Here is a 19,397-nt window from a genome sequence, read left to right on the forward strand (position 1 = left end):
TTGATAGGTATGTCCCTGTCAGGCATGGTGGATTTGGTAGATCTAGGGAACCGTGGTGCACTAAAAGAGTTGAGTCGATGGTTAAAAAGAAAAAGGAGGCTTATGTTCGGATGAGATTGGAGGGCTCAGATAGTGCACTAGAAAGCTTTAGATTGGCTAGGAGGGAGTTGAAGAGTGAGTTGAGAAGGGCTAAAAGAGGACATGAGAAGACTTTGGCTGATAGGATTAAGGAGAATCCTAAGGCGTTCTATAAGTATGTCAAGAACAGAAGGTTGGTCAAGGCAAGATTAGGGCCAGTTACAGACAGCAGGGGGAAGTTGTGTGTGGAACCGGAGGAGATTGGAGAAGTATTGAACCAATATTTCTCTTCGGTGTTCACGCAGGGGGACATGAATATAGCTGAGGAGGACATTGGGTTGCAGGGGTGTAAAATAGACAGTATTACGGTTGATAAAGAGGATGTGCTGGAAATTCTTGAGGGGCTGAAAATAGATAAGTCCCCTGGTCCGGATGGGATCTACCCTAGGATTCTCTGGGAGGCTAGAGAGGTGATTGCAGAGCCTCTGGCTCAGATCTTCAGGTCGTCATTGGTCTCTGGTGTAGTCCCGGAGGATTGGAGGATAGCGAATGTTGTCCCATTGTTTAAGAAGGGGAACAGAGACTTTGCCGGGAATTATAGACCGGTGAGTCTTACTTCTGTTGTGGGCAAGGTTTTAGAAAAAATTATTAGGGATAGGATTTATAGTTATTTGGAGTGTAATGAATTGATTAGAAATAGTCAGCATGGTTTTGTAGCAGGTAGGTCGTGCCTTACTAACCTTATTGAGTTTTTTGAGAAGGTGACCAAAGAGGTGGATGGGGGTAAGGCAGTTGACGTGGTATACATGGATTTTAGTAAGGCGTTCGATAAGGTTCACCATGGTAGGCTTCTGCAGAAAATGCAGATGTATGGGATTGTGGGTAATCTGGGAAGTTGGATCAGGAATTGGCTATCAGATAGGAGACAGAGGGTGGTGGTGGATGGTAAATATTCATCATGGAGTGCAGTTACGAGTGGTGTGCCTCAGGGATCTGTTTTGGGGCCACTGTTGTTTGTAATTTTTATTAATGATCTGGATGAGGGTATAGTTGGGTGGATTAGTAAATTTGCTGATGACACCAAAGTTGGAGGTGTGGTAGATTGTGAGGAAGGGTGTCATAGTCTGCAGGGAGACTTAGATAGGTTGCAGAGCTGGGCCGAGAGGTGGCGGATGGAATTTAATGCGGAGAAGTGTGAGGTAATTCACTTTGGTAGGAGCAACAGATGTGTCGAGTATAGGGCTAACGGGAGGACTTTGAATAGTGTGGATGAACAGAGGGATCTAGGTGTGTGTGTACATAGATCCCTGAAAGTTGGGAATCAAGTAGATAAGGTTGTCAAGAAGGCGTACGGTGTCTTGGCGTTTATTGGTAGGGGGATTGAATTTAGGAGTCGCAGTGTAATGTTGCAACTGTACACTACTCTAGTGCGGCCGCACTTGGAGTACTGTGTGCAGTTCTGGTCCCCGCATTACAAGAAGGATGTGGAGGCGTTGGAGAGGGTGCAGAGGAGGTTTACTAGGATGTTGCCTGGTATGGTGGGGAGGTCCTATGAGGAGAGACTGAGGGATCTAGGGTTGTTTTCGTTGGGAAGAAGGCGGCTAAGAGGGGATCTTATTGAAACATATAAGATGATTAGAGGTTTAGATAGGGTGGATAGTGATAGCCTTTTTCCTCGGATGGAGAAAGCTAGCACGAGGGGGCATGACTTTAAATTAAGGGGGGGTAGCTACAGGACGGATGTCAGGGGTAGGTTCTTTACCCAGCGGGTGGTGAGGGATTGGAATGCCCTGCCTGCTGCAGTTGTAGATGCGTCTAGTTTGGGGGCGTTTAAGAGATCTCTGGATAGGTTTATGGACGAAAAGGGATTGGTATAGGCTAGTGGGTCATTGTTTTTGTAACTGGTCGGTGCAACATCGTGGGCCGAAGGGCCTGTTCTGCGCTGTAATGTTCTATGTTCTATGTTCTATGTAAGGGGAGGCAGTGGCCTAGTGGTATTATCACTAGACTGTTAATCCAGAAACTCAGCTAATGTTCTGAGGGTCTGAATTTGAATCCCTCCCTGTCAGATGGTGGAATTTGAATTTGATGTAAAAAAAACTCTGGAATTAAAAATGTATGATGACCATTGTCGATTGTCAGAAAAAAACCACCAATGTCCTTTAGGGAAGGAAATCTATCCTTACCTGGTCTGGCCTACATGTGACTCCAGAGTCACAGTAATATGGTTGACTCTCAACTGCCCTCGGGCAGCTATGGATGGGCAATGTGAACGCTGGCTAGCCAGCGGTGACATGTTCCATGATTGAACAAAAAAAAAGGGGAAACTGGCTCAGATTCTTAACTTTAATTGAATTCATGCTTGCTCAACTTGACCATTTATTTTATTTAAAAGGCTTTTTTTTACAAACATTCTGCAACTAACTCAGTCAACATTTTGTACAAACGTGGTCAGAAGAGCTATGTTTTTGATTGGATTTGATTTGATTTATCATTGACACATGTATTAGTATACAATGAAAAGTATTATTTCTTGCGTGCTATACAGACAGAGCATACCATTCATAGAGAAGGAAACGAGACAGTACAGAATGTGCCACCAAGCTATCCAATTTCCCTTAGTTCATGTGATTTCTCACAGACGTATATTTATTACATGGCCTTTTTGGGTAGGGGTTAGATTTATCAGTATCAGACCTCCTCATTGCAGATTTCCAACACTGTTCGTTGCTCTTGTACGATTGATGTGGAGATGCTAGTGCTGGACTGAGGTGGGCACAGTAAGTAGTTTCACAATAGCAGGTTAAAAATCCAACACGAGAGAGAGTCATAGCTAGGGTGTAGAGAAAGATTCAAAAGTCTGATGGCAGCAGGGAAGAAGCTGTTCTTGAGTTGGTTGGTATGTGACCTCAGACTTCTGTATCTTTTTCCTGACGGAAGAAGGTGGAAGAGAGAATGTCCGGGGTGCATGGGGTCCTTAATTATGCTGGCTGCCTTGCCAAGGCAGCAGGAAGTGTAGACAGAGTCAATGGATGGGAGGCTGGTTTGCATGATGGATTGGACTACGTTCACCATCTTTTGTAGTTCCTTGTGGTCTTGGGCAGAGCAGGAGCCATACCAAGCTGTGATACAACCAGAAAGAATGCTTTCTATGGTGCATCTGTGAAAGTTGGTGAGCTGAAATGCCAAATTTCCTTTGTCTTCTGAGAAAGTAGAGGCGTTGGTGGAATGTGGCAACTCAGTGGTCAACAAAATGACTCATGGGCCACATTCAGAACCCAGATCCAGGTGGCCCCGCGCTGCATGTTGCCCATCACTGTACCAGAGGACTTCGCGAACCATTTTGTATGCACACCAAATGAAGGGAAACCAGCTTGACAGATATTCAGGGGCACACAGATCAATAATGAAGCACTGGGTCCCAGATGAGTAGCAGAATTCCTCACAGTCCTGGATAGGGCACTATCCTTCAGAGGCAAATGCCTCCTGGCATGAAGAGGTTGAGATTGTTTTCTTCTGGAATGGCCATCCATTTGAAGGCGTGAAGGCTGAAGCATTTGGATTATAAGTATGCTTTTACATTCTTTATTAATTGGTTGAAAGGTCTTTAGTTTATAGATAAGGTAATTGTGAAGTCTTTAGTTAATTGATAAATGCATTGTTGTTGCATTTTGCTTATGTTTCAACAAGTTTTGTGTTCCTTATTCAATGTCTGAGTCTTTGCCTGAGAGCAGGATCTCAATTGAGATCAAACAGCTTTACAGGTTAATTTGAGATTCCAGTAATTAGGCCATTTAAACACTCCTTTTAAATGTACAATAGTTGTGGAGAATATATATTATTAAATTCACTAGTCTCATGGCAAGGAGCAACAGTTGGAGCATTTCAACTGTTCTTGCCGATGAAACCACAGCATTGAGGGACATATGCCCCAAATGTGTCTGTCTGTTAAATCCAGCTGACTGAGGTTTATTTAGAAGCTAACAAAATGGATGGGATTTTCTGGTCCTTCCTGCCAGCGGGATCTTCCAGTCCCCCCTTTGCAGTAGGTTGACCAGTGGTGGGATGGACCAGCCACACAAAGAACCAGGGTCTTTGGTTGGATCAGAAGATCCCACCAGCAGTCATTGGCAAACCGGTTTCACCACTGGCAAAACGCGCTGTGGGTGGGGGAGGGTGGAGAGGCAGGAAATCTTACTCAATGTCTTTCTGAAAAGGTAGTGCAAGTAGTTTCAATACTAACATCCAAAGGGAGTTGAATGAAATATTTGAAAATAAAAATATTTGCAGGGAAGTAACACATTCACATAGCTGTTTAGAAGAACTGGTAGAAACATGCTGGGCCAAATGGCTTCTTCCTGTGCTGTATCAGTCTATGATTCTAACCATATCATAGTCAAAGTATGTTGCAAAATGTGCCCAGACTCCCACATTTACAAACAGGTCTGTAGAATCTTCCACAGAGTGCCACCAGCCTATTGACTAGAAAATTTGTTGAAATTTATTCCTTGCATTTGTTATTTTGCTTGCTATGTACTAATGAGAAAATCTGCTGAAATAATAGTATTGATTTCCTTCAGGTAGTTGGTAACTTCAGAAGTTAGGTGAGATGGATCAATATTTGCAGAGAGATGCTATAGAAAGGCGGTGAAAAATTATGTTGAAGCTATATGTTGGCACCACTAGATGGCAGTCTTGTTATTGGAATACAGGAAATATTTCCCAATAGGACTAAAGATTGTATTTGATCTTTTCCAAGGATCAATGTACCCACTTTGATTTCTCCTTTCAGATGCTAACACATTTGTTGTGCGCCTTTTTGGTCACTATCGATTCTATACCTTTAATTTAAGTAAAAGTTTAACTTTTTTTGCAGCTCATTTTTGGAAATCTCATTTTTTTAAAAACTTTATTCCAATTCAATCCAATCAAATCAAATCCAATTCAGAGTCCCAACAAGTTGGGACATTGCCAAACTAAGCTGACAAGACAGGACTCTCGCCTCCTGTCTTGGGCTTGATCTACATGATCCAAGCTGATTGGAGTAGGTATAGCTCCTCCTCCAAGGCTTGATCTTATTTGCATCTTAGCCACAAGGCCAAGACGCTGCTTTAAAAAATTGATTCAAATGAAGCTAAAATGTAACCTAATGACTTCAACCAAGTACAGCATGTCGATACTACACTTGATCTTAGCCAAGGAAATCTCATTAGTGTAGGCTACTGTAGTAGAGAGAACATACATTGGTTTTCTTTAACATTGCTTCCTCATTCTCACTCTGCACTTTTTGAAAGCAGTTCTCTCCCAATTTCTTGCATTTTGTCAGCTTGGCTTGGTGATAATAATTTTGCCATAGAGAATGAGAAGATTATGGTTAGCATTGCTGCCTCACAGCTCCAGGGACCCAGGTTCAATTCTGGTCTTGGGTGACTGGAATTTGCACATTTTCCGCATGACTCCGGTTTCCTTCCACGGTTAAAAGATGTGCAGGTTTGATGGATTGGCCATGGTAAATAACCCCTTAGTGTCTCAAGATGTGTAGGCTAGGTGGATCATCCATGGTAAATGTGTCGGTTAATGGGGACAGAGTGGAGGGCTTGGGTAAGATGCTCTGTTGGAGAATCAGTACAGATTTGGTGGGCCAAATGGCCTTTTCTGCATTGTACGGATTCTATGATTATGGATATGAGTCTTAGGCCAGAAATCTAGCTGATGCAGCAATGCTGTACTGAAGGAGTTGCCATCTTTTGAATGAGACATTAATCTGAGATCTCATCCATATTTTGAGGTGAGTGAAAGGTCTCACATGCTGCTTGTGGGACCTGGCTATGGACAAATTGATTCTTAAACTTAGCTTCAAAAGCAGTATAATTACACTTGATAAGTAAATCATCGACCTGCAAATGTTTTGGGCATCCTAATGTGAAAATGCAACTTTCTAAATGGCCATTTGAAAATCAACAAGACTGGAGTCTTTTTTTTTATTCATCTGTAGGACATGGGTGTTGCTGTCTGGCCAGCATTTATTGCCCATCCCTGGTTGCCGAGGGCAGTTGAGAGTCAACCATATTGCTGTGGATCTGGAGTCACATGTAGGCCAGACCAAGTAAGGATGAAAAAATTTCCTTCCCTAAAGGACGTTAGTGAACCAGATGGGTTTCTCCAACAATTGACAATTGTCATCAGTAGATTCTTCATTCCTTGAATTCTGAATTTTTATCAAATTCAAATTTTGAACCCAGATCCCCAGAGCATTAGTCGAGTTTCTGGATTAACAGGCTAGCAACAATACCACTAAGTCATTGCCTCTCCTGGTTGAATAAAGACAACAGTTTTTGTCTCTAAAGATGATTGCTACAACATTAATTCCCTGTCTTTGTTTCTTTTTACTAAGACCAGTTTTTTTTAGACTCTTTTGTAAATTTATATTCAAATTCTTGAATGCTCAAACACTGGATTATTAATCTAGGCAGTTTGATTACCATCCAGTTACAAATAGTAGCCTTTGGAGAAAATTGGTGATTGAGATTTCTGCTGTTGGTAGTATTTACTCTGGATGTATAGCCAAGCATACATAAATGTAAATAAGTGACACATTGCTTACTACAGAACACTTCAATAAATACAACAGCCATCATAAATGTCTATATCATATACAATTTAAAACAAAGCTGATAAAGGGTTTGTTATATATTCCCAGTAAGCACGGCTGGCAAATCGGACTAACTTTATATAAAACACACAATGCCTTTTAATATGCTTTCTTGCTGGGATTGTGAGAATGATGTGTTGTTAAATGTGAGGTGGCTCTTATTCCCAAACAGCCCTGCATGCACTGTGCTGAGTTAAAGAATAGGAGATGAAGGATTGCCACAATATTAAAACGTAATGATAGCTTTCCGGAAAGTATCACAGAGGTGCAGTGCGGGCTGCTTCTGACCACACATCAGGTTTGCATTAAGACAACCCTTGAGGTTTATGGAAACAGTGGGATTCTTCACAGGAGACTATAACATTGTGTGCGCAGTAAATGAAGCTATCGACTTGGGAAGCTGGAAAGCTATGTGACACCTCGGCCTCTCAGTGAATAATTTGTTGAATTTTTTTTTGCTTCAGCATGGCATCAATTAACTCTGAACCGCCCTCTGGAATGGCCAGACAAGCCACGGAGTTATATCAAACTGCTACAAAAAAGATCAAGGAAGGATAAGGTCTCAGACTCCTCCATCACCAGTTCTGGGTATGTCCTTCCTAATGACAGGGTGAGCCCAGCAAAGATGGCGGTGGCGCAGTGGGAGGGAATGATCCTGAGACTCTTCAAAATTGACGCTGGGCTCCATGAGGTTTCATGGCATCACGTCAAACATTAGAAAGAAAACCTTCTGCTAGTTATCACCTACCACTCTCCCTCAGTTGGTGAATCGGTCCTCCCCAATGTTGAACGCCACTTGGAAGAAACACTGAGGGTAACAATGGCACAGCATGTATTCTGGATGGAGGACCTAAACATCCATTACCAAAACTAGCTTAGCAACAGCTGTATTGACCAAGCTGGCCGAATCCTAGATGGGGGCTTATGGAAGGTGGTGAAAGAACCAATTGGAAGGAGAAACCTATTTGTCCCTGTCTTCACCAATCTTGGTACACATGCATCTGCCTGTGACAGTTTTGATAGGAGTGACCTCCGCATTGTCCAGTGGAGACAAAGTCTTGTCTTCACACAAAAGACACCTCCTATTGTGCTGTATGGCATTACCATTAAGCAAAATGGGATAGATTCAGAACAGATCTAGCAATTCAAACTGGGTAGCCATGAGGTGCTATGGGCCATCAGCAGCAGCAGAACTGTATTCAGTCACAGGCTGAACATAAGAACCAGGAGCAGGAGTAGCCATCTGGCCTCTCAAGCCTGCTCCGCCATTCAATAAGATCATGGCTGATCTTTTTATGGACTCAGCTCCACTTACCCACCCGCTCAAGATAACCCTTAATTCCTTCACTGTCAAAAATGTATTTATACTTGCCTTAAAACATTTAATGAGGTAGCCTCAACTGCTTCACTGGGCTGGGAATTTCACAGATTCACAACCCTTTGTGTAAAGAAGTTCCTCCTCAACTCAGTCCTAAATCTGCTCCTCCTTATTTTGAGGCCATGCCCCCTAGTTCTAGTTTCACCTGCCAGTGGAAACAATTCTCTGCTTCTATCTTATCTATTCCCTTCATAATCTTATATGTTTCTATAAGATCTCCCCTCATTCTTCTGAAGTCCAATGAGTATAGCTATCCAGTTGCTTCTCATAAATCAACCCTCTCAGCTCCGGAATCAACCTAGGCAGTACCCTCACGGCTCAGGCACTTCTACCATTAACACCAAGCCAGGGCATCAACCCTGGTTTAGTGGGGAGTGCAGGAAGGCATGTCAGAAGCAATACTGGGCTTATCTAAAAAAAGAAACTAAAACAGAAACTGCTGGAAATTCTCAGCAGGTCTGACAGCATCTGTGGGGAGAGATTGTAGTCAACATTTCGATTTTGGATTTAGACTCGAAATGTTAGCTCTATTCTCTCTCCAATGCTGTCAGACCTGCTGAGATTTTCCAGCATTTTCTGTTTCAGATTCCAGCATCAGCAGTATTTTGCTTTTATCTAAAAAAATGAGATGTTAGCTTGGTGAAGCTACAACACAGGGTGATATACAAGCTAAACAGCAGAAGCAGCAAACAATAAACAAAGGGAAGTGATTCCACAGTCATTGGATCAGGTCAAAGATCTGCAGACCTACATCCTGTTGTGGATAGTGGTAAACAAACAACAAACTGGAGAGGAAGCTTCAAAAAACAACCCATCTGGATGAGGGGGAACTCAGCACATCAGAACAAAAAGTATTTGCAATCATCTTTAGCTAGAAGTGCTGAGTAATGAGCAATCTTGTCATCCTGTGATGGTCCCCACCATCACAGATGCCAAATTTGAGCCAATTTGATTCACTCCATGTGATATCAAGAAACAGCAAAGGCTATGGGACCAGACAGCATCCTGTCTCTGGTGCTGAAGATTGGTGCTCCAGAACTTGTCTCATCCCTAGTCAAGATGTTCCACTCCAGCTATAATATTGGCATCTGCCCCAGAATGTGGAAAATTGCCCATGTTATTTCCTGTCAATAAAAAGCAGGACAAATCCAATCTCCCCATCAATCTACTCTCAACCATTAGCAAAGTGATTGAAGAGGTGTTGACAGTGCTATGAAGTGGTATTTACTCAGCAGCAACCTACTCACTGATGTTCACTTTGGGTCTGCTAGGACTGACCCTCACTATGGTTCAGACATGGACAATCGAGCTGAGTTCAAGAGGCAAGGTAAGAATGACTGCTTATGATATCAAGACAGCATTTAGCAAGTGTGGCATCAAGGAGCCTGAGCAAAATTAGACGGCAGTGGGAGAGAGGGGAAACTGGCTGGGGTCACTGTGCGAAGGAAGGTGGGTGTTGGGGGCCAATCAACTCAGTTCCAGGATATTGTTGTATGAGTTCCTCAGAGTCCTGTAGGCTGAACTATCTTCAGCTGGTTCATCAATGACCTTTTCTCCTTTATAAGTAGGGATGTTAGCTGATGACTGCACAATGTTCAGCACCATTTGTGACTGCTCAGCTACTGAAGCAATCTGTGTCCATATGCAGCAGAACTTGGACAGTAGGTGTGGGCTGATGGGTGGGAAGTGGCATTTGTATCACATAAGTGCCAGGCAATGATCAGTCCCAACAAGAGAGAATCTAACAATCTCCCCAAGGCATTCAATGGCATTACCATTGCTGAATCCCTCATCATCAACATCTAGGGTGTTACAATTGACCAGAAATTTAACTGGACCAACACGTATGTACTGTAGTGACAACAGCAAATCAGAGCTAGGAATTTTATGGCAGTAACGTACCTCCTGACTCTCCGAAGCCTGTCCACCATCTGTAAAGCATATGTCAGGAGTGTGATGGAATACTCTTCAGTTGCCTGGATGGGTGCAGCTCCAACTGCACGAAAGAAACTCAGCATCATTTAAAAAAAAGCAGCTTACATGATCAGCATCCCATTCAACACCTCACACACTCACTCTTCCAGAACTGCTGCACAGTAGCAGCAATGTGTTCCATCTATAAGATGCACTGAAGCAACTCACCAATCCTGCTTCCACAGCACCTTCCAAACCCATGTCCTCTGTCACATAGAATAACAACTGCAGCGTACACATAACACCACCACTTTCAAATTCCTCTCTTAGCCTCACACCATCCTGAATTGAAATAATATGGGTGGCACAGTGGTTAGCATTGCTGCCTCACAGCGCCAGGATTCAATTACGGCCTTGGGTCACTGTCTGCGTTGAGTTTGCACATTCTCCCCGTGTCTGCGTGGGTTTCTTCCGCGTGCTCTGGTTTTCTCCCACAGTCCAAAGATGTGTGGGTTGTGTGGATTAGCCATGATAAATTGACCCTAGTGGAAGGGGGATTAACAGAGTAAATATGTGGGGGATAGAGCCTGGGTGGGATTGTTGTTGGTGCTGCCTCGATGGGCCAAATGGCCTCCTTTTGCACTTAGGGTTTCTATGATTTCTATGAATATTACTGTTCCATCATTGTAATTGGGTCAAAATCCTGGAACTCCTTCCCTAACAGCACTATGGATGCACCTACACTGCAGAGCCTGCAGAGGTTCAAGAAGGTGGCTCAACAGCCCCTTTTCAAGGGCAGTTAGGGCTGGGTAATACATGCTGATTGTGTCAGCAATACTCACATCCCACAAATGGTAACAAGTGCTGTCTCCAGACTGTTCCTCCTTAATAAGTCCGACATTATTCATGGCCTGGACAATGTACTGTATGTGGGATTCACAAAGTCCAGATTATTACAGATATCTCCTTGGGGTCTCATCAAAGCACAGTATAAGATGTTTTACCATGCATTTCACAGAGAAAAGAAACACCCGTTAATCAATGACACATATGTGGTGGTGACAATTCAAAGCTACACATTTGCTGAACCAAGAACGTAATCCAATATGCCTGCCTGCAAGATGACAGAAGGTGCTAGTCTCTCGAAGGCTGAAGCATCAGTCGGTGGCACTCACAGTATCTATGTGCCCCTGTTCACAGTTTCTCACTGTGGGAGTGGATGCGTTTGCTTCCTTTACAAGCTGTTCCTTCACTGCTAACACTTGAGAGGCATAGATACAGCCAGGAGAGCACCTACGGAGAGGGAGATGCAGCTAGGCAGAAACACTTAAAAAAAAGCCACATCATAAACAATATTTGTACATAAATAATCACACTAATATTTTTTGCATTGTTTGCATTACCTTGTATATATTGATAGAACCAATTTTATATTTATAGAAAAAAGTTGTTACATCCCAATGACTCATAATGGATACACTGTGCATTAATCTTGCACATTCAGATAATTATATTTCTTCTTCAGATGCCATGTTTTACAATGTTCATGATTATGGCTCTCCAACTTTCATGGCCTTTCATATTAGCCAACATCAGAGCGTTGTTTTTAAATCTCATTCTTGTTCTGCTTATTAAACAGTTGCTGTACTATTTCCTGTATCTTCCCCTTCCTCTGCTGCCCTCAATGTTACTGGTCCCTCCCAAATGTTCTATTTCCCTTCCATAAGTATGTGCTCAAAGAACTGTAGTTGTCTCTTGGTGATCATCTGCAAAAGCTTTTTTTGTGTCCCTGTTCTCCCCAACATCTTCATTAGTTGTGTGTGGTGTCCAGATAATCCTCATCATATTTCTCAGACTCCACGTCTGTTGCCTTCAGTTTATTTTCCGTTGTCTTGCTTATATTTAAACATTTGCAACCATGTGGGAATGCTGACCAGACATAGTGAATGGGATTTTCCGTCCTCCCTACCATGTGTTTTGTGGCGGCAGAGATGGCCCACAATTGGCCAGCAGCAGGATCTTCCAGTCCTGCCGCTGTCAACAAGTTTTCCCATTATTTGCATCCTCAGTGATGGAGTGGGGGGTGGGGGGTGGGGAATCACAGTCGGTAGGACAGGAAGATCCTGTCAGCAGAGTGGCTGGAAAACTTTGGCTAGTATTTTAGTAATTTTACTTCACTTTCCATAGAAAGTAGAATAATTTTCTTACTTGGGTAGCTTAATAACAATGACATATAATTACATAGAATATACAGTGACAAAAACAGGCCATTCAGCCCAAATAATCAGTGCTAATGTTTGTGCTCAATCAGTTTCCTACAATTCATCTACCCCATCTTAGACTTTCAATATATTTTTCTATTGACTTTTCTCTCATATATTAGTCTAGTTTCCTGATTTAAAAAGTAACCTATATGGCTGAACCACTTCCTGTGGTTGCAAGAACCATTCTCTGAGTGAAGAAATGTCTCCTCATTTCCTTCTTAAATCCATGAGTAACTACCTAATACTTATTAACACCTTGTATGCTGAATATATTGGGTTTCAAAATTAAATCACTGTTGTGGGTTTAGTTTTCCTTTAGAATAATTCTCAACGCTGAGGATAACTCTGAACATTATTCCGAGTTGTTTTAAAAGCAATTGTATTTCTGACAAAGGATCAACAATCGTCTTTTTTCATTAATGGAATATTCATGTCTATATAGTTTTCTATTTTCAAGCAGATGTGCTCCCTAATATACATCTAGTTTCAATTTCGCCTGGAATTACTCTCTCATTGCTGTTGTACTACCCATGTAGTTTGTTATCACTTTGTATGACTGTGCTACAGACTCGATCCAAGTTACAAAATGATACTTAAGCCAACTTCAATTTTAACTTGCATTTCGTCAATGGCATAGTTGTATTTAATATGGAAAATGGAACTCAATTTTTAAGGCAGATTCTTTATTGGTTTGATTGGTTTCTAGTAATCATGCACTGATGGATTACCAATTAATTCATGGGAAATACATAAGTAAGTATAGTGTTCAATGGTTTCATTGATCTATGTTTGATTATGTTAGTCTGTTCATTGTACCTGATTGCTTATGGGTGGATCAATAGAGTTAAATAACTTATACCATTCAGAAGGTATAATAAAAACAGAAAATGCTGGAAAAACTTTAATGTTTTGAATCCCATGTAACTCTCTGACCAGCTGAATTTATGATAGGTATGACCATGCTTAAGCCATCACCACCAATTAACATGAAGGTCAGAGCATAAGCAGATGAAATCGCAAAGCAACAAAGTAAAGGAAAAGCAAATTCAGGTGAATGAACAAGGGTACAATCTGAGATTGGAGACTAAGTTCAAATCAAATGGCTAAATCATGACCAACAACCTCAAGGTATAAAAGTCTAAGCTTGCTATCAATGCTTACCTATTGGATGATAATGCCAAATGGAGCATGAGATACCTGAGACCGAGCAGACCAGGATATTTTGAGGACGTGATTATGAGGATACATTTCCTCTTCCTGTGAGTGCTGTTGATTATCCGCTTCATCAAGTTAAGTGTACAGAACCACAAACTCTAATTCATAGATCTAATTGCAGACCTAAGAGACCTTTATATTTTAAAGACATGTTATACTCAGAAAAAAAGACAAGTTCAATTCTAAGAAATTTCTTTATATTTTTGAAGTTTATTTACTAGTGTCAGAGGTAGGCTTACATTAACAGTGAAATGAAGTTACTGTGAAAATCCCCTAGTCACGATACTCTGGCAGCTGTTTGGGTGCGCTGAGGGAGAATTTAGCATGGCCAATGCACCTAACCTGCAAATCTATTAGATTGTGGGAGGAAACCAGAGCACCTGGAGGAAACCCACACAGACATGGGAAGAATGTGCAGACTACGCACAGACAGTGACCCAAAGCTGAGAACTGAACCCAGGCCTCTGTCACTGTGAGGCAACAGTGCTAACTACTGTGCCACTATGTCACCCATGTACATATATTTATTGTACATGTTATTGTACACATTGTACATATGTTTATTGTTTTGAATGATTGAATTTAAAATAATGTCCTTAGTCAAAAAGGGAAATGATGTTTAATTGAAGTTTAATTGATTTGTGTTTGAATATTTAGACTGTTGACTAACCCATGTTCTTTGTACTTGATTGCTTTAGCCTGCAAATGATGTGATAGAACAAAAGAACTGACATAATTTGGAAGATTACAGAATTTGGGCTTTGAGCATGTTTGTAGAAATCAAATAATTACTGAGATATTTTAAAGTACTGTAAACAAACTTGTAGCTTTAGAACGAGTGTCATTTCTGCATTGTTTGGAAATATGACTAAAGTACAAAGATACCGTATCAGAAACTGTGAAGAACAGTTCAAATTCTACTTAATGCTTAAATTCCTGAATATATTCAATTTTAATTATTTACAATATATTTCAGTGGACATTCCACATTATTTTGAGTGAGAAACTGTGAAGAAAAGCAATCTGTTTGTGTGATGTTGATTGAAGAATAAGTAATTGGCCAGGGTACCAGGATTAATTCCTATGTTCTTCTTGGGAATAATGCAGTGGGGCCTCTGCATTCACCTGAGGGCCTCAGTTTAATGTTTCATTCCAAAAAATGCAGTTAGTCTGACAATGTGACATCTCTTAGTCCAGTCAATCCTCTAACCTCCCTAACGCACAACCAGCATCATAGAAACATAGAAACTAGAATCAGCAGCAGGCCATTTGGCCCTTCAAATCTGCTTTGCCATTTATTTTGATCATGGCTGATCAACAAACTCAATATCCTGATTCCCCTTCCCCCCCGTTTCTCTTGATCCCTTTAGCCCCAAGAGCTATATCTAATTTCTTCTTGAAATCAGACAATATTTTGGCCTCAACTATTTTCTGCGGTAGTGGATCCACACATTCATCACCCTTTAGTGAAGAAATTTCTCCTCACCTCAATTCTAAAAGGTTTACCCCTTATTCTCAAACTATGGACGGAATTTTACCAGCATGTCTACTTGAGTTCATACGATTCTGCCTGAGGCCAATGGAGAATGCCGTTCTCTAAGCCTCAGGGGCAGGCATGCCGTAAAATTCCGGTCTATGACCCCTACTTCTGGATTCCCTTCATCATTGGGAACATTCTTTCTGAATCTGCCCTGTCTAATCCTGTTAGAATCTTATAAGTTTCTACGAGATTCCCTCTCACTCTTCTAAACTCCAGTGAATATAATTCTAACTGACTTAGTCTCTCCTCATTTGACAGACCTGCTATCCCAGGAATCAGCTTAGTAAACCATCGCAGTACTCCGTCTGTAGCAAGGACATCCTTCCTCAGATAACAACATCAAAACTGCACATAATACTCCAGCCGTGGCCTCAACAACGCCCTATACAATTGCAGCAAAGCATCCCTATGCCTATACTCAAATCTTCTTGCTATGAAGGCCAACATACCATAATGCTTGAATCTATCATCAAAGAAGAAATAGTGAGTCATCTAGATATAAAATGTCCCATTGGTAAGACGCAGCATGGGTTCATGAAGGGAAGGTCGTGTCTGACTAATTTGGTGGAATTCTTTGAGAACATTATATGTGCAGTGGACAATGCAAACCTATGAATGTGGTGTATCTGGATCTCCAGAAGACATTTGACAAAGGTACCAAAGGCTGCTACATAAGACAAAGATGCACGCTGTTACGGGTAATATATTAGCTTGGATGGAGGATTGGTTAACTAACAGAAAGCAAAGAGTGGGGGTAAATGGGTGTTTTTGTGGTTGGTGATCAGTGACTAGTGGTGTGCCTCAGGGATCAGTGGTGGGACCCCAAATATTTACGATTTACGTAGATACTTGGATTTGGGGACAAGTACAATGTGTCAAAATTCGCAGATGACACTAAGATGAGTGGCAGAGCATAGTGTGCAGAGGATGCTGAAAGTCTGCAAAGGGATATAGACAGTCTAAGCGAGTAGGCAATAGTCCGGCAGATGGTATACAATTTTGGTAAATGTTAGGTCATCCATTTTGGTAGGAAAATGGATTATTATTTAAATGGAAAAAATTGCAGCATGTTGCTGTGCAGAGGGACTTAGGTATCCTTGTGCAAGAATCACAAGGTAACTAAGAAGGCAGGTAGTTAAGAAGGCAAATGGAATTTTATTCTTCATTGCTAGAGGGATGGATTTTAAAAACAGTGAGGTTATGTTGCAGCTATATAAGGTGCTGGTGAAGCCATACCTGGAGTACTGTATACAGTTTTGATATCCTTACTTGAGAAAGGATATACTGGCACTGGAGGGAGTGCAGAGGAGATTCACTAGGTTGATTCCGGAGTTGAGAGGGTTGGCTTATGAGGTGAGACTGAGTAGACTGGGGCTATACTCATTGGAATTCAGAAGAATGAGGGGAGATCTTATAGAAACATATAAGATTATGAAGGGAAGAGATAAGATAGATAGGGAAGTTGATTCCACTGGCAGGTGAAACTCGAACTAGGAAGCATAACCTCAAAATAAGGGGAAGCAGATTTAAGACTGAGTTGAGGAGGAACTTCTTCATCCAAAGGGTTGTGCATCTGTGGAATTCCCTGCTGAGTGAAGCAATTGAGGCTACCTCATTGAATGTTTTTAAGGCAAGGATAGATACATTTTTGAACAGTAAAGGAAGTAAGGGTTATGCTAAGCAGTGGGTAGGTGGAGCTGAGTCCACGAAAAGATCAACCATGATCTTATTGAATGGCAGAGCAGGCTCGAGGGGCTAGATGGCCTACTCCTGCTCCTAGTTCCTATGTTTTTACTTGCCTTCCTTACTACATGTTGTACCTGTGTACTTATTTTCAGTGACTGATGCTTGAGGACATTAAGGTCTCATTGAATATCCACCTCTCTCAATTTACACCCATTCAAATAATAATGTCTTCCTATTATTGCTACCAAAGTGGATAATCTCATATTTATCCACATTATACTGTGTCTACCATGCATATGGCCACACACTCAGCCTGTCCAAATCACACTGAAACATCTCTGTATCCTCTTCACAGCCCACCCTCCCACCCAACTTTGTATCATCTGCAAATTTGGAGATAATTCATTTAGTTCCCCTTCCAAATCATTAATATATAATCTGAGCAGTTGGGGTCCTGGCACAGATCCCTGCAGAACCCTACTACTCACTGATTGCTCAAGACTGCAAAAGACTACAAAAGTTTGTGAATGTAGCCCAATCCATCATGCAAACCAGCCTTTCATCCATTGACTCTGTCTACACTTCCTGCTGCTTTGGAAAAGCAGCCAGCATAATTAAGGACCCCTAGCACCCCAGGCATTCTCTCTTCCATCAGAAAAATGAAACAAAAGATTAAGGCCAACTGACTCAAGAACAGCTTTTTTCCAGCTGCCATCAGACTTTTGAATGAACCTACCTAGTACTAAGTTGATCTTTCTCTACACCCTAGCTATGACTGTAACACTACATTCTGCATTCTCCCCTTTCCTTCTCTATGAATGATATGTTTTGTCTGTATAGCGTGCAAGAAACACTGTATGTTAATACATGTGACAATAATAAATCAAATCAAATCAAAAAAAATCCACCAGAAAAAGACCCATTAATGCCAGCTCTTTACTTCCTATTTGCTAATCAGCTTTCTTTCCATCTCAAGACATTAGCTGCAATCTCATGTACGTCAATTTTGCATGGTGGTCTGTTTTGTGAGATCTTGTTGAAAGCCTTCAGAAAGTCTAAATAAACCTGATCCTCTGGTTCTCCTTGGGCACCTCTACTAGTTACATCCTCAAAGAGTTCCAATAGATTTGTCAAGTATGATTTTCCCTTTGTAAATCCATGCTGACCTTGTCCGATTATACCACGGTCTTTCAAATGCTGAATTATCATCTAGAAGGACGAGGGTAGAAGATACCTGGGAACACCAGCACCTAGATGTTCTCTTCCAAGCCATTCACCATCCTGACTTGGAAATATATTGCTGTTTCTCCACTGTCGCTGGATCAAAATTCTGGAATTCCCTCTGTAATAGCACTGTGGGTGTTCCCACACACCGTGGACTGCAGCGGTTAAGGAGGCAGATCACCACCACCTTCTCAAGGGCAATTAGGGATGGGAAATAAATGCTGACCTGGCCACATCCCATGAATAAAAAAGTCCTCAATGAATGTCATAGTTCCAATCCTGAGAGGTGTAGCTTTAAATGAGACAATCTTCAGCGAATCTGGTTTTTCCATTACAACCAATGTAAAAGCTTTAGTTAGATTTTGTAGGACTTTTCCTGACAGGAAAAAATATATTAAATTATTATATTCATAATAATTGAAATAACAAAATAAATGTTAGAAAATTTAAAAAATGTGGTAACTCAACTCCTGCTCACTACATCTTCCATCATGAGTGAAGTTTTAGGAGATGACAGTAAGAAGCAGGAAGCAAGCTATGGAGCGAGGACAGCTTTGAGTTACAGAACAGCGGAGGCAGGCTACAAGAGGGGTCGGTCCACAGGAGGACTGGCAGCATGCCAGAGGATTGGTGAACAGGAAAGGCTCTACGCCAGTCCCAGCACGAAACAACATTGATGCAAATCCACAACACTAAACACAAGCCCTATTAAAAAAAAGTTTATTTATTAGTGTCACAAGTAGGCTTACATTCACACTGTAATGAAGTTACTATGGAAATCCCCTAGTCGTCACACTCCAGTGCTTGTTTGGGTACACTGAGGGAGAATTTAGCGTGGCTAATGCACCTAACCAGCACGTCTTTCCAACTATGGGAAAAAAGCGGAGCACTGGAGGAAATCCTCGCAGACTCGAGAAGAATGTGCAAACTCTGCACAGACAGTGACCCAAGGCTGGAATTGAACCTGGGTCCCTGGTGCTGTGATAAAATCAGTGGTGCTAAATCAAAACAGAGGATAGCTAAAAGTGAAGATTTACTGTGCTGCATTGAAGTGAAGCTCAAGTCCTGTAATGGGATTTAAAGACACCATCTTATGGCTGACAGTCAAAAATGCTACCAACTGCAACACGGCTGACAGCACTGTTGACCAGAATTGAAAGTGAAACAAAATGCTCCATTTCACTCAGACATCTTTTGTATCTGGTTTCCCTACACTAAATGCCAAAGTCACAAATAACGTGAGAATTTGATTGGGGTCAATAGACCCCAATATTTGCATTTTAATAATTTCCTTCCTGACTGTGACCTTGGAAAATCAGGTTAATTCAATTGGTAAGCAGTGCTTCACATGAACTGAGTGAGATTCAAACTGTAGTCAAATTTGTAGAAAATATCTGGCTCAGCATCTGAATCCTTCAGCTTAGCACAATATATATTGACATTAAT

This window comes from Carcharhinus amblyrhynchos, chromosome 4 (genome assembly GCF_965287045.1).
Source record: "Carcharhinus amblyrhynchos chromosome 4, sCarAmb.v2.hapA, whole genome shotgun sequence".
Classification (NCBI taxonomy): Eukaryota; Metazoa; Chordata; class Chondrichthyes; order Carcharhiniformes; family Carcharhinidae; genus Carcharhinus; species Carcharhinus amblyrhynchos.